At 41.0% G+C, this 15,535-nt stretch overlaps 1 long non-coding RNA gene across 8 annotated transcripts in view; it reads right to left on the bottom strand.

The window, feature by feature from the left end:
* LOC307189277 overlaps window positions 1–15,535 on the bottom strand; it is a 925,047-nt gene that overhangs the window by 339,942 nt on the left and 569,570 nt on the right. For all 8 annotated transcript variants that reach the window (XR_013829131.1, XR_013829132.1, XR_013829133.1 and 5 more), the window contains one exon: window positions 6,631–6,810. This is a non-coding gene — a long non-coding RNA (uncharacterized lncRNA). The remainder of the gene's footprint in view (window positions 1–6,630; window positions 6,811–15,535) is intronic.

Here is a 15,535-nt window from a genome sequence, read left to right as displayed (position 1 = left end):
ACTCACTAACAGTATAACTTCAGGCAAGTTACTTAGCCTCTCTTGGCCTCAGTTTTCCAGAGTCAGGATATCATGTGGATACTAATTTATCCACCTCAGGATGTTGTGAGAAATAAATGATTATGTATGTATGTCTATATGCGTATATATGTCTGCTTATGTACATACAATAAGTATAATAATATATATTTACAATGTTATAATTGTATATTATATATATATTAATAACTATATATATATACATGACAGTGCCTGACAATAAATGCAATGCTATTGTCATGGCCCTTTAATTTCTTATTCCTTTGAATTTTTTTTTTAAGATTTTTTTGATGTGGATCATTTTTTAAAGTCTTTATTGCATTCGTTACAATATTGCTTCTGTTTTACGTTTTGATTTTTTGGCTGCGAGGCACGTGGGATCTTAGCTCCCCTACCAGGGATCAAATCTCTTTTTTTTTTTATTTTGGCTGCATTGGGTCTTCGTTGCTGCGCACGGGCTTTCTCTAGTTGCAGCGAGCAGGGGCTACTCTTTGTTGCTGTGTGCGGGCTTCTCATTGCAGTGGCTTCTCTTGTTGTGGAGCACGGGCTCTAGGCGCACAGGCTTCAGTAGTTGTGGCTTGCAGGCTCTTGAGCGCAGGCTCAGTAGTTGTGGCTCACGGGCTTAGTTGCTCCGTAGTACGTGGGTTCTTCCCGGACCAGGGATCAAACTCGTGTCCCCTGCATTAGCAGGCAGATTCTTAACCACTGTGCCATCAGAGAAGTCCCTCCTTTGAATTTCCATAGTTTCTTCTCTTTCTCTCTTCTCCTCCCCCCTCTATCTCTTTCTCTCTCTCATGTTCATCTCTTCTCACATGCATTATACTGAAGTGTAGCCCGGAATTCTGTGGAACTAATAAGTATCACCCAAGTAGCATTAGTATTAAAACCTCACTCTCAAAATGGGTCCTCAAAGCGGTGCCTCACATGTGCACACAGAGAAGTGCAGGAGATGCACTCACCCCCGTGTGTTACCTTCCATGGTTTTTCTTTCCTGCTCAGACTCTCAAGTTGCCTCTACCTTTACCTGCACTAGAAGAAGCCCTCCTTTCTGCTGCTATTTTCCACCAATGGAGTGCAGATGTTCTTGCCAAGGGTAGTGTCTCCACGTGCTCCCAAACCTACCAATCCTTGTGCTGCTGAGAGAAGGTTGGTTCTATATGACAATGACTGGAGAACGGATACTGAAAGACAGGGATGGGAGGAGAGAGCCTTTCTTCTCAAGTTCTGCAACAAATTTTGGCTTCTTTTGCTGTCTTAGTCTGTTCAGGCAGTTATAATAAAATACCACAGACCGGGTGGCTTATAAATAACAGATTTTTTTTTGTAGATCTGGAGGCTGGAAGTTCAACTTGAGGGTGCCCTCTTTAGGGTCACAGAATTCTCGCTGTATCCTCACACAGCGGAAGGGGCTAGAGAGCTCCGTGGAGTCTCTTTTATAAGAGCACTAATTTCATTCGCAAGGGCTCCGCTTTCATGACTTAAACACTTCCCAAAGGCCCCATCTCCTAATACCATCTCACTGGACATTAGGATTTCAACAAATGCATTTGGGGGTGGGGCACAAATATTTCTAGCACCTGGTATCCAAAACATTAATGCTTTGTGCTCAGGGTAGCAAAAATTCTGGGGGACACCCATATTTCCATCAAGTTCCAAGTTTTTAATTTTTTTTCCATGGATCTCATCAGCTCCTTTTCACTTGAATTTTTCTTTCTCCCCTCCTAACTACAAAATAAGAGATCTCAGACGTGTAGCTAGAGACATGTGTGGTGTGTGTTTATATAAATGCTGACCATTTATTATCAACATCATATATAGTTTCGAATATAGAATATAAGGAAATAAAAATAGCACTGAAAAATGCAAAACATCATTTAACTCTAAGGAACGTGTCAAGAGTAATAATATTTCAAGGGTTTTATGTATGCATCTATACATAAAGCTCACATCAGCACAATGAGTTATAGTTTCAAAGCAACACGTATTAAGTTATGATCTTCATCACAAACTTGGGAAATAAGCTATTTTTATATTATTTGCTCTTTTGTGAGAAAACTGGTGATTACAAGTCCTCATGGAAACCCCTCATAGTGGCCAAGTCTCCAAAACTATTAAGTAGAAGGACTAGGAGTTGAACTTGTTATTTGATCTGAAGTCTAAAATTTACTATCAAACATACTAGCTCCCAAGATAGCAATGGCTCTCATTCTTGTAACACTCAAATAATTTCCCATCTGTTTTATAATTTTATTTGTAACTCATAAAACTTGAATTTACATGATACGATCTTGACATAGAATTACATTCAAAGAAATATATATAGTGCAGCAATAATAGATAATTATACAATTTAAAAGATTTACTGGAGGACCTCAAAGAAGATCAAAGAATGTTCTTTCTTCCAGGATGTATAGGTCTTATCTTTCTTACCCCGTTTTCTTCCATTATTTTACCCCTATCTTGTGTAAATTTTAGCTCACTCCTACCCAAATTCGTCATAATACCAGGAAATAATACCAGGAGCAATACAAGGATTAATATCATAAAGTGGGCTGATGAAGACAAAATTCACCTTAGGGGTTGAAATATGTTAAGTAAAATGAATAGAGAAAGATATTTTTCTTTTGGAGTTAGGGAAAAGAAAATGATAAGCATTTGCAATTTAATCTCTTATTTAGGCTCCATCAGATGCCCCAACAACTTTGTTATGAGACAAGTGTGTCTGGCATTATTACTGCTTTGTTTTACAGAAGAGGAAACCAAGTCTTGAATATAATAAGTGGAGGATGTCCTCCTACTGCAAAAATATAAAGACATGAGTATATGCAAATATAGATTTGCAGACACACACCCCATTACACTTCATTTCCCTGCCTGATCCTTCAGCATTTGCCTTTGATGCTCAATCAGTTAAAGTCCAGAACACGGAGAGGAGGAAGCAGATCCTCTGCTTATTTGTCTACCTTGTGATGTACATGGAGTCAGTCCTGAAATTACAGCTTCATCTTATGACTGTGCCAGCCCCCAATCTCTGGTATTAATCAAAGGCTGATTAAATGAGACTGTGGTAGATGGAGAGGGACAACTACGCTCAGGTCATAGCCCCAGAACTGCAACCCCAGAGGTGGGACTCTGCTCTACAATTTATGTACAGAGAGATGAGGATAATCAGAGGAGAAACAATAAATGCAAAATACCCTAGGACTCCCTCCAGCTGCCATCAGGAGCGCCAAGAGGTTGCTTTCAGATAGCAGAAGATGCTGCAACCTTCCGCTCATATATACTTCCTAGAACTACTTTGAGCTGGTAACACCTTCCCCAACTCCCACTATGCTACAGTCACACTGGCCTCCTTTCTGTAACTTGAGTATGTTTTCTCAAGGCATTTGCACTAACTCTCCCCTCTGCTTGGAATCTTTTCCTCCTAGAACTTTATACAACATCCTTATCATCATTTAGGTTTTTTTCTTTTTAATACTAATTCCTCTTAGAGATCTTGCTCTGCACTTTAACTAAAGGACTGTTAGACTGAGCCCTCGAATAAGCAGATGCCAAGACAGAATTAAACATGCAAGAAAGTTATCAAGGGATATGCTTGTGAGAAAAAATGGGGAAGCACCCTCCCAGGAAAAGCTGGAAGAGCTATCACAGGAACGCAGTTCTGACTCTGAATGAAGGAGAGAGGGAAGGAAAGAAGGTTGGGTAAAAGCCTCTTAAGGTGCTGAATCCCAAAGGAAGTTTGGAATGGCCATAGGGGAGTCCTTGGGCCAAAGTTGTGTGTTAGAGGATTCAAACATCTCCCAATTCTTAGCATCCTTGCCAAGTTCAGTCAGTGACTGGGAGTAGGCTCAGGGAAGCATGGCCTCAGTGCAAATGCAGTGATGGATGTTAGAGGTAGCAATGACACACATCTGGAGATATGAGTGGTGCTTTCTCATGGATGCCATATATCTCTTCCTTGCATTTTCCATCTTCATCCTATTATCCTATTTTAATTTCTTCCTTGCACTGCATGTAATTTTATTTTTATTATTATTTTTTAACATCTTTATTGGAGTATAATTGCTTTACAATGGTGTGTTAGTTTCTGCTTTATAACAAAGAGAATTAGTTATACATATACATATATCCCCATATCTCCTCCCTCTTGCGTTTCTCTCCCACCCTCCCTAACCCACCCCTCTAGGTGGTCACAAAGCACCCAGCTGATCTCCCTGTGAATTTTTATTATTTTTAAAATAATTTTTATTGGAGTATGGCTGACTTACAATGTTGTGTTACTTTCTGGTGTATAGCAAAGTGAATCAGTTATACATATACATATGTCCACTCTTTTTTTAGATTCTTTTCCCATATAGGTCATTACAGAGTATTGAGTAGAGTTTCCTGTGCTATACCGTAGGTCCTTATTAGTTATCTATTTTATACACAGTAGTATGTATATGTCAATCCCAGTCTCCCAATTTATCCCCCCCATTCTCTCCTGGTAACCATAAGTTTGTTTTCTGCATCTGTGTGTAATTTTATTATTTATTCTTTTATCATTTGTCTCCCTCAATAGGCTGAAAATTCCATGAAAGCAGGAACACTGTTTATCTTCATGCCCAAAATTATGTATCCGGTACATAGTAGGCAGTCAGTAAATTTAATTGACTTTTAATGGCTGAGTTGATAATTGATAAATAGATCAGTGAACCCATAACCATAAAATATGCTTCTAACTGACTTTCTATGAGTTCTGTCTAGAAATCCTCTCTCACCTATTATGACATTGCAGTCTCATCCCTTAACAGCTACATATGTGCCTTTTTACCCACCTCTGATCCAATGCAAATTCTACAACTCTTTAATTAGCCTTGTTCATATGTTATAGCTAAGCTCAAACCTGAACTGATACCATCCAATGAAGCTAGCCAGCCTAGTGATAAACTTTGGAAGAATTGTAACATTTATAAAATGCTTACTTCTAAATGAATTGCATCATAGATCACTCCTTCTTGGTACTTAAGTGTGTAGTGGATACTTTCTAGCTCAGTTAATGATCCAATTCTTTCATTTTGTCCTGAGATTTCACATCCATCCAAACCTTTCTGGCTATTTAAAAGATTGACATTACTCACAATTTAGACATTAACGGGGTACTCTTTGTCTCTGTAGATTTCTAAGCCATTTTGGCTGTGCAGAAATTCTATATCACTTATACTTCTTTTTCTCCAGTTGCTACCAATGATTTCTTTCCTACAGGATAAAAGCTTTATGAAGTAAGAGATTGGGGCTAGCTCTAAGTTCTACACTTACAGGATGCTGAGTTGGTGTAAAGTGAATATTAATAATCCCAAATATACACTGTGCAACTACTACTTGCAAAGCTTTGAATTTCCATCGAAATCTATCTTCTTCTGTTACACTAGACGTCGGCAACTCTCCTTATGTTGTCACTGAGATGATTCATTTTGGGTTTTGAGACTTACTCTTAAAAAGTATACTTGAAGCAATTTCATTTCCCACTGTTTGACTTATTTATAGATTTATTTATTTATTTTAAAAACATAATGAGATCAATAAAATAGTGATTATCAGTGGCCCTTGTATTTGCTGCAGCCATATAATTTCTTCCCCAAAGACAAAATCAGCCATGTCACTCCCTTCAATGACTTTCAATTGCCTTTGCCCTTAGAATAAATTTCGAACCCATTATATGGTTTCATCTTATAGCTCCCTTCTACCCTCTGAGCTGGTTTATCTTAATTTATTTCACAGCACACAACTGATGTACCCCACACTGAATTTCTATTTCATCTCTAGCCCTTCCTTCTTGGAATTTCCCCCAGCGCCACTCTCACCTCCAGTCTGGTTTGCTCTTGTCAATGCTTCCAGTTTCAGCTTAGAAGTCACCCCCTCAGGAACTCTCTCTGATCTCCCCTCCACCTGGCTATGCTATGTGCCTTTCTGCTGGGCTCCCATATCAAACTTTACTTTTCCATCACTGGATATGACACACTGAGTTACAATTAATTGAGTGTATTGCACAAAAGGTTAGGAATCACATCTGCTTTGTTACGCTCTTGAGTGCCTGATGCTAAGCAAAAGTTGATGAAGAAAGGAGAGGGGGAAGGAAGCAAGAAGGAAGGGTTAAAATCAAGACAACAGGCCCCAAATGGAGTCGTTTATGCCAGGCCGCACGTCACCAAACCGAGACTTAATTTAGTTACAGCTTCAGCTCCCCCAGAAGCGGAATCTTAAACCAGTCAGGAATCACCTTATCAGCACCAGTGAGGTCATCTCCCTGAGAGACCCCTGCCATCCACCAAAGGAAACTAACTTTGCAACGACCAACCCGCTTTTTTGCCTAGTATAACTTCATCCCCCCTCATTTCTGTCTATAAAATACTTTCGTTCTGTACAGCTCCTAGGAGCTCCTTTCCATCTGTTAGATTGGACGCTGCCTGATTCGAATTGATTTTTGAGCAAATAAACTCTTAAGAATTTAAATACGCGTTAGTTTTCCTTTAAACACTTCTGGTGACAGAAGAGGGAACCAAAGGAGGTCCCAACAGCTCCCGGAAGCAACAAGCAACAAAGCACAGATACCTCTGGGCTCCTGGAACTCCCGGCTTCCCGGCTGCTTCCCCGCTGCCTCTGGACGTGGTAGGTTAGCTCCTCTCGGGTCCGGACCCCAGGGCCACAGCTTTTCCCTCACGAGCTTTCCGCCTTTCTTGGAGTGTTGCGTTTCCGGGACTGAGGCCGGAAACCAGCCAGACTGGGTCCGACCTAAAAAACGGACCGGGTGCGAAGTTGGAGTGGTTCCGACTTAAAAACTGGACCGTGTTTGGGGTGGGACTGGGTCAGGGGTCGGATCTGGGACTGAAAACTGCACTGGGTCTGGGTTCAGATGGAGTCTGATTTAAGCTGGATGGGTCCAGTGTGAGGTCTCGGTGATTAAAATTTTGTTTTAAGGCTGAACAAGTAGGTTAACTTTACCAAAGATAATCTTGAATTTCAGTGACCACAGTGAAAAAAATTTTAAGCATCCTAGACAAGCTTATCCGCTTACAAGGTGCCCTAGAGGAAAAGGGGTCTCAGCCAGGCACTCCCCATAGAGGGTAGAAGAAAAATTATGTTACCTCCTCTACGGTTTCTGGTGACCAGGATGAGACCCACTGGGACACCCCACTCACTCCAGAGCCTGCAGACGACATCCTGGGAAAACTGGCAGAAGCCGGCAAAGGGTGAGAATTCCTACCTGTCAGCTCTCCCAGATCTCTATCTGTGGTGCCTGGTTGAGAGAAGAAGTAGTTTCATGCTGTCCCTTCCTTTCCAAGTTTAAAATGGCAGGGGAAATATGGTAGGAATTAGATCTCTGAATTGTGACTTGTGAACCTGCTTTCACGCACCCACTGGCTGTCTCTCCTTTCTCTCCCAATGATGGCTATTGCCTCCTTATTTGTCTCGTTTTGTGTCCTGAGAACTTGACTTGGCAATTGTCAGATTGGAGGGGACCCTAAAATTTGGCCGGACAGAAATGTGGGTTGCTCTCCATTAGTGGCTAGGGTCCTACCAACTACTGCCACCTCTCAGGGAATTATCTATGCCTGTTTTTCTTTTGGTTATCTTTCAGAGCAGCTCTGGATCTTGGGAGGGTGGTATCTTTTGTATACCATCTCTGTGGATGCCTTTTGTGTCCATGGGGTTGTTGCATCCTGCCAGGAATATTTACTGTTTGTCCCAGCTGAAACGTGACAAGATATTTAAAAGGATTTTTCTTCTTTTTTTAAAAGTAGCTCTAGGGTCATAAGTTGGACAAATTGAAAGCTGATATTCAGAGCCTAATAGTAATTTTTTTTGCAGGCCTTCTCTCCTAAGCCAGAATGAAACTCTGTACGCAGAGGGAAAGAACATTCTGAAGCCTTTGTGAAAGGATTTACTAAATCATTCCAAAGGTGCATAGCTCTAAATCTAGAACATAAGGATCTTTTGATTTCCATCTTAGTTGAAGATCTCCTTCCTGATAAAAGAAGCAAATTGGAGATAATATAGTTGGTCGGATGTGCCAGCATGTTGATATTCTGGTTGCAAACCCAATTCCTTGTGGAATTGAAAACAACTGTCTTTGTCTTGAAAATCAAGTTTTTACAAGAACAGAGATGTGGCTCCGGAAACAATTCAAAGTCCACCTATCCTTTCTACCAATCCCCAAACCTCCCCTGTTCATCTCAAAAGGCTTGCAGATATTGTGAAAGATCTGGACTTAGGGAACAAAAGTCCTTCTTGTTAACACTTGCATTCTTTCTAGGTGCCGTTAAAGGTGTAAGTATCCTACCTGGTCTTCTCCAGGAACCAACGTAATTCTTATCAGTAACAGCAAAAATAAAAATGAAAAGGAAAGGCTATTTTGAAAACTAGGCCTGTGAAAGATCTTGAAAGTTTCCAGCTAAGCTTATATTCCACCTGCCAGAAACACAATTTGGATCCAACTGTTCTTTTATAAACTACTGAGTTTTGCTTTATTGTACCTGTCTCGTGGCTAAAATTTTATAACAAAAGTTATAGGATCTCTGTCGACATCTGTTTGTATGTTTATATATATCTATGTATGTACATTATAAATGTGATTTTTTTCTACCTCTACATGGTATTGCCAAAATTAATTTGTAAAGAGCTCTATTTAATTGGCTTAAAGACAAACAAGCATTATATAAATCAAGTATAGTGCCGGAAATATAAAAACTAACCCAAATGTTTTTCAAGTTCACATGATCTAGCACAATCTTTGGTAAACAAAAGCTAGTTTAAGTTTGTTGGTTTAATTAAAACGGGTATGTCTCTAGAGTTATCAGCATCAAATATACTACTTTTATTTTACCTAGGTTTACTAAAAGTCAAATAAGCTCATGTTATCTCTGTTACAGAATTTGTAACTTAAGATGATGGTTAGTTGTTTAATGTCTTGTAAAATGTTCATGACTAATTGAAACATAATTGTTAAGAACAAGTGAATTAAATAGATGTAAGATAAAAGTTTATAAATAAACTTTTCAGCAATAATTATGCTATATGTTATGTCTACTTAAAAATAGATTACAGGGCTTCGCTGGTGGCACAGTGGTTGGGAATCCACCTGCCAGTGCAGGGGACACGGGTTTGAGCTCTTGTCCAGGAAGATCCCACATGCCGCGGAACAAGTAAGCCCATGCGTCACCACTACTGACCCTGCGCTCTAGAGCCCGCGACCCACAACTACTGAAGCCCGCGCACCTAGAGCCCGTGCTCCACAGCAAGAGAAGCCACTGCAATAAGAAGCCCGCGCACTTCAACAAAGAGTAGTCCCTGCTCGCCGCAACTAGAGAAAGCCCACACGCAGCAGCGAAGACCCAATGCAGCCAAAAATAAATAAATAAAATAAATAAATTTATTTAAAAAAATAGATTACAGAATGTTTTTGGTAACCTGAAACCTTAAAATTATACTGAAATAAGTGACCAGTGGGTCAGAAGCACACATAACAACCTGGATTTGCAATTGACATATGATATGGAGGGCAGTCTTGTGGAGCTTAGCCCTTACTCTATGGAATCTGATGCTATCTCCAAGTAGATAGTGTCAGAATAGAATTAAATTGTAGGACACCCAGCTGATGTTGGAGAATTGCTTGGTGACATAGAGGGAAAAATCCACACTTTGGAATTGGAGTCAGAATATTACGAGTTATTAGAAATTAATGACAGGGAAACTATACTTGCCCTTATGGGGTTGCAGTAGAGAAAAACTACCTCATACTCACCTAAATCACCCCTTATTGTCCCTTAATGCACCCAAAAGAAAGGTCAAGCACTGCAGAGTAAGAGAAAGCCAAGTCAAGCAGTGTGTCTAACTCCTGATGAGTGCAGGGATGCAGGGCCAACTAAAGTCACAGGGACATTTCTTACATTCTTTCCATCCAACCACTCTTTTTTTTTTTTTTTTTTTTTTTTTTTTTTTTTAGTATGCGGGCCTCTCACTGCTGTGGCCTCTCCCATTGCAGAGCACAGGCTCCGGACGCGCAGGCTCAGCGGCCATGGCTCACGGGCCCAGCCGCTCCGCGGCATGTGGGATCTTCCCGGACCGGGGCACGAACCCGTGTCCCCTGCATCGGCAGGCGGACTCTCAACCACTGCGCCACCAGGGAAGCCCTAACCACTCTTTTAAGACAGCTTCAGGTACCAATCAAATCCACTGGACTGTGATTCAGGAATCTCATACTAGCTGTGCATCTTTGGGCTTCTCTTTGCATCACATCTTTGGGTCTTGATTTTAATCAAAATCAGATGACGAGGGCCTCCCTGGTGGTGCAGTGGTTGAGAGTCCGCCTGCCGATGCAGGGGACGCGGGTTTGTGCCCTGGTCCGGGAGGATCCCACATGCCGCGGAGGGGCTGGGCCCGTGAGCCATGGCCGCTGAGCCTATGCATCCGGAGCCTGTGCTCCGCAACGGGAGAGGCCACAGCAGTGAGAGGCCCGCGTACCGCAAAAAAAAAAAAAAAAAAAAAAAAAAAAAAAATCAGATGATGAGTTTAACGAGACACTGTCTATAGTCTTTTCTGTCTCTGACATGCTGTTGCCTTAGGTTTCCAATGGCCCATCTACCCTGGGTAAGGGCATCTGTGTCCCTCTATAGCTGACTGCCCCCTCCTCCTCTGCCGACATCCCCCAGGACAGTACATCATCTTGTACCCCCAAAGTGGTATCAGGCAGCCAGCCAATCTCATTTACCCACAACTATTTCCGTCATCAGGACCCAGTATATGCAATGGCAATTTACCACACGTCGTTAATATGTTTGTTATATTTAGTTGATGGAACATGAAAGTTCATCAGCAAGCCCGCACACAGGGAAAGCATATTGAAATGAGCATTATGGATCTGTCAGGCTGGAGTTTACGGCCTTTTCTCAGTACTACAGCGTAAGTAAAACAAGCCCTGATTGAGTCAACAGCCTCCTGGGTACTCATTTGCCAAAGTGTGGGGATTTTAATGCTAAGTTTATCTGCTTGCATTAGGCAGGTGGGGGGAGGGTAAGGCTGCTGGGCATATTGTTTTGGCTTAGGGGTATTGTAGACCAGCCTGCGAGTTCCACAGACACCAGGAGGGAAACTTTCAGTGGGTTTGGCCTCTTACCTTCCTACGGTCTAATAGATTTTGGAGATGTAGTGCCCTGGAGTTTTAAAACTTAGTTTGTAAACCCTCCTTTTAAAACCAATGCATTGAAATGCAATGGAAAAGAAAGAGGAAAAAAGAAATATTCACTGAGCAATGGCACTGAAAAAAGCAATAAAGAAAAAAGGGAGAGAGTGATTCATTAAAATCCCAGATACTGAGCATCATGGATGCAAATATCCTTATAACTTTTCTCCTTTGCAGGCAACTTCCAGGAAGGGTTCAGGCTACCTCACCAGGGAATTGCATTCTCCGAATAGAACTCTGTAGACGCCGATGCTGTCTAAAGGGATTTCAAAAGATTTCTAAGTCCAAATTAATGCACTGGGAAATGAATTTTGGAAACAAGATTTCCGTTTCTTCTCTTCGGCAAAGCATAGGAGGCATGAGATGAGGGGAGCACATTTCGAGCTATGGGAAGAGATCTGCTTCTCTGACTTGTGGAGGGTCAGAAATTTTCCAGCAGGCAGTTCAAAGAGGTTGCCCCGACTCAGGCTCAGGTGTTTTTAGTATTAACAGATAGTTATCTCCTGGCAGCAAAGTCAATAACTACCTTTCTTTCTTCCTCAGCAGGAAGGCTCAGCCATTGCTTTCTCCTTGAGCAGGTACTTGGTATTCTAGGAGTCACAATCTATTTCTCATTCCAGCAGCCTGCAGCTGTGGATCACCTGACTAATGCTGGGGCCATTCCACATTCCAGAGGCGTGCAGCTCTTGTTATTTGGCATTCCAGAGGCATTCCGAAGCTGCAGGTCATTCATTATGCCAAGGTTAGTGCGTTGGCCTGCAGAGCCAACAGCCTTATTCTGTTCTGGTTGGGACTGGAAACTGTAAGGAAGTTGTAACTCCTCTGGTGTCAGAAGGATGGAGATGGAGAGAAAGAGAGAGGAAATAAAAGCTGCAAAGAATTCTCAAGTAGTTCTTAGATAGTATGACGGGGACAATATGTTGTACACATAAAGTCAAAGATGGGAATGTTTTGAGACGAGAAGGAAAATACAAATCAGATAATAAACATGTTGCTCTGACTTTCTTAATTAGATGAGAAGCAAGAAATAACATAGCTATAAGGCATACCAGCTCTAGAGTCAGTCAAAATTGGGTTCAAATACTGGCTCTGCTCCTTATTGCTTGTATGATTTTGAGTGATTTACTTACCCTCTTTAAATATCAGTTCATCAACTGTAAAATGGGGACAATAAGATAACCTACCATTTTAAGATTAGATAACACCCTTAATATTGTTCAGCACCGTCCATGCCTCAAAAAAATATAGATTTATTATTGTGATGATGATGTTGGTGATGATGATGCTAATACTGACTGGGAGATTCTTGAATGGCAAAGATGAAGATAATGATGACTTTTCTTAATATATTATTGATACCCATTCCCTCTTTTCCCATATCTTCTACTGTATGCCAGGCACTGTATTAGGTACAAAAATTTTTTGGCTAAGTCTGGACAGATTAAGATTGGACTGTACCTATGTGAACACAGATTCAATTTAATAGGCTCTCAGTGAATAGCCACTGTGTATAGTGCCCTTTCCTAATCCCTGCAGTTAACACAAAGGTCAAGGCGACTTTGTTTTTGCCACTAAGGAAATTATGACACATATTTAGATAACCATGGATGCTGAGGAAAGGAAAGAAATACATATAAATCTCCATTCCATGGAACTTAGAGAATGATCAGACAAGACTGTTGTTCTTAACATGAATGTAGACTGGACATTTCTTGGGCCCAGCAGTCCCTGACATGATGATAATGCTGGCAAGACATTGGCAAGATATCTGTACCATCCTCAGCATTACATCTTCCTAAAATCCAGCAGGACAGGTAGTTGAAGCCTGATAAGGAAGAACACTAATTTTTATGCTAGGTGTATGAACTTTATTCTGCAAGCAAGGAATGAAGAGAAAAAGAAAATAAAAGATTTTGGTTTGCTTTACTTTTTGTTATTTTTGTTCCTACAGAGGGATGCCATAATATGCCCTTATGGATCTCCCCAATGAACTGACAAATATTGGAGCAGAATATATAGTATAGCATATCAAGAGCACCAACCCAGGACAAGAAGTTTGTGATTTATGTTTCATGGGGCAAAGGAGGCAAGCCAGACTCAGGGCAGGGTGTAGTGTTAGGAGACAGTGGCATGATGACAGGGAATCTGCATGTAACCTGCTTTTCTGTTGAGAGCCAAGACCTTTGGGACATGCTACCCACAGGGAAGCCCTAAATATGCCTCAGCCAGGAAGCTCAAACAGGCGGGAGAAGCATGCATGACGTGGCTGTGGAGTCTGCAGAGCCTACTTCAGAGGATCAGAGAGCAGGGCCTATGAATGCACTGGGGTGCTTGTTTAAAGTGTTCCATAATCCTCACCAGGAGCAGATCTTCCTGGAGCAATTCTCAGTGACCTCTAAGAAATAAAGGTCAGAGTTTCTGTCATATGGTTCTCAAGAGAAACAGCAAGTCAAGTTGAAAAGGGATTCTTAGAGAACATCTTGTGATTCTTCTAAACATTTGTTGATGCTCTCCTGATTTTAAAAGCTGGGAACAGAGGCTTTAGGGAAAAACACAAGTTTCCAGCCAGGGCAGACCCATGCTTGGTGGGTCTGTAGCTTATAAAATTTGGAGACCCCTCTTAGGAAAAGAATACAGAAATAACTAGTAAAAACTTAGACACAAAAGTAAATCTTTGGTTAAAATTAGAAAAGAAGTCATAACAAATTACAATGCTAATCTGCTGACAATGCTGTTGCTACCATATATTTCACAAAAGCCAGAAAAACAACATGATTTTTTTTTAACCTGCATACCAGATCTCTATAATATTGTCTACATTTTATCTGTATACTTTTGATATTTTCGTATGATGTTGTTTTTATATTATTTTCTATAAAGAGATTAGAAAGTTAATTCAGTTTTCTTTTTCTCCAGTGCTGTTTTTTTCTTTTTTTTTTTTTTTTTCTTTTTGCGGTACGCGGGCCTCTCACTGCTGTGGCCTCTCCCCCTGCGGAACACAGGCTCCGGACGCGCAGGCTCAGCAGCCATGGCTCACGGGCCCAGCCACTCCGCGGCATGTGGGATCTTCCCGGACCGGGGCACGAACCCGCGTCCCCTGCATCGGCAGGCGCACTCTCAACCACTGCGCCACCAGGGAAGCCCTATTTTTTTCTTAATTGGCACTTTGAAAAAGTCCATTCATTTTCACAACTCATTACTGGAAATTTGTATGTTAATATTTAGCACTGATGTCATTTTGGGAAAACTAGTATCACATTTCTTTAACATATGAGCACTATAATTTCAGAGAATTTCAAGTTTTCTTGCGCAGTGATGTATCTTAAATACTGTTTGCATTGATAATACTCATTAACCACTTTATGAGCGAGGTCCATATTGGATTGGTATATTACAACTTTTACGCTAACTTTGTTGATGACTGTAGTTCATGTCAAATCAGCGAGAACTGAGTGAGAACACACAATAATTTGATTGGGCCACAGGCAATTCTAACCCATGAAAGAAATGGATGAAGGCACGGTCCAACAGAATTAAGAAGTTAATTCCGACAGAGTGCAGTAAGCAAGCTGGACAGCAATGGGTAATGAGACTAGAAACATATCTTGCAGCCAGGAAGGTAGGTGTGGAAAAAGTATTAAGTATTGGCAAGCGGCTGGAGACATATCATCATACTTCTAAAGTTTGGAAACAGGCACCTGTTGATTTACTACTAAACTTACAAAAAAACAATGAAGTGCCACACAAGACCACCAATACTAGAAGCAGACAAATGACCATTTGAATCTTAGCTCCGCCCCTTACTAATCTGTGAAATCCTGCTAACAGTAACTCAAGTAGCCACAGAAGAGATGACAAACTACACAAAAACATACCCCACTGAACTTCACACATTATACACCCAATTAAAATTCCCTTCATGTGGGTGCCAGAAGGCCCACACCGCTGGACACAAAGTTATGTTTAATGAGGGGAGAGTCAAAGTAAAAAGAGATGGTGGTCTTGACCAGTTATATAATGGAATGTTTTCCTTTTGAAAAATCTGAAGAAAAAAAACCCAAACACATGATCACCTTGCTAAGGCAACTCCCGGGGGGCCTGAAACTTAAACTTCATTTGTTTCCTAGTATATCTGCCTCTGCTCCCTGCTGTTTCCAAGGAGCTCACATTCTAGTTAGAGAAGACAGACAATAAGCTCATGCACAAAATAATAGACTATTTTAGACAGTCATTGTTCAATGAGGAAAGTAAAATAATACATACAAGTAAGAGTTACTG

The sequence above is a fragment of the Stenella coeruleoalba genome (genome assembly GCF_951394435.1).
Source record: "Stenella coeruleoalba genome assembly, chromosome: 7".
Classification (NCBI taxonomy): Eukaryota; Metazoa; Chordata; class Mammalia; order Artiodactyla; family Delphinidae; genus Stenella; species Stenella coeruleoalba.
This window is presented reverse-complemented; position numbering and strand designations above follow the sequence as displayed.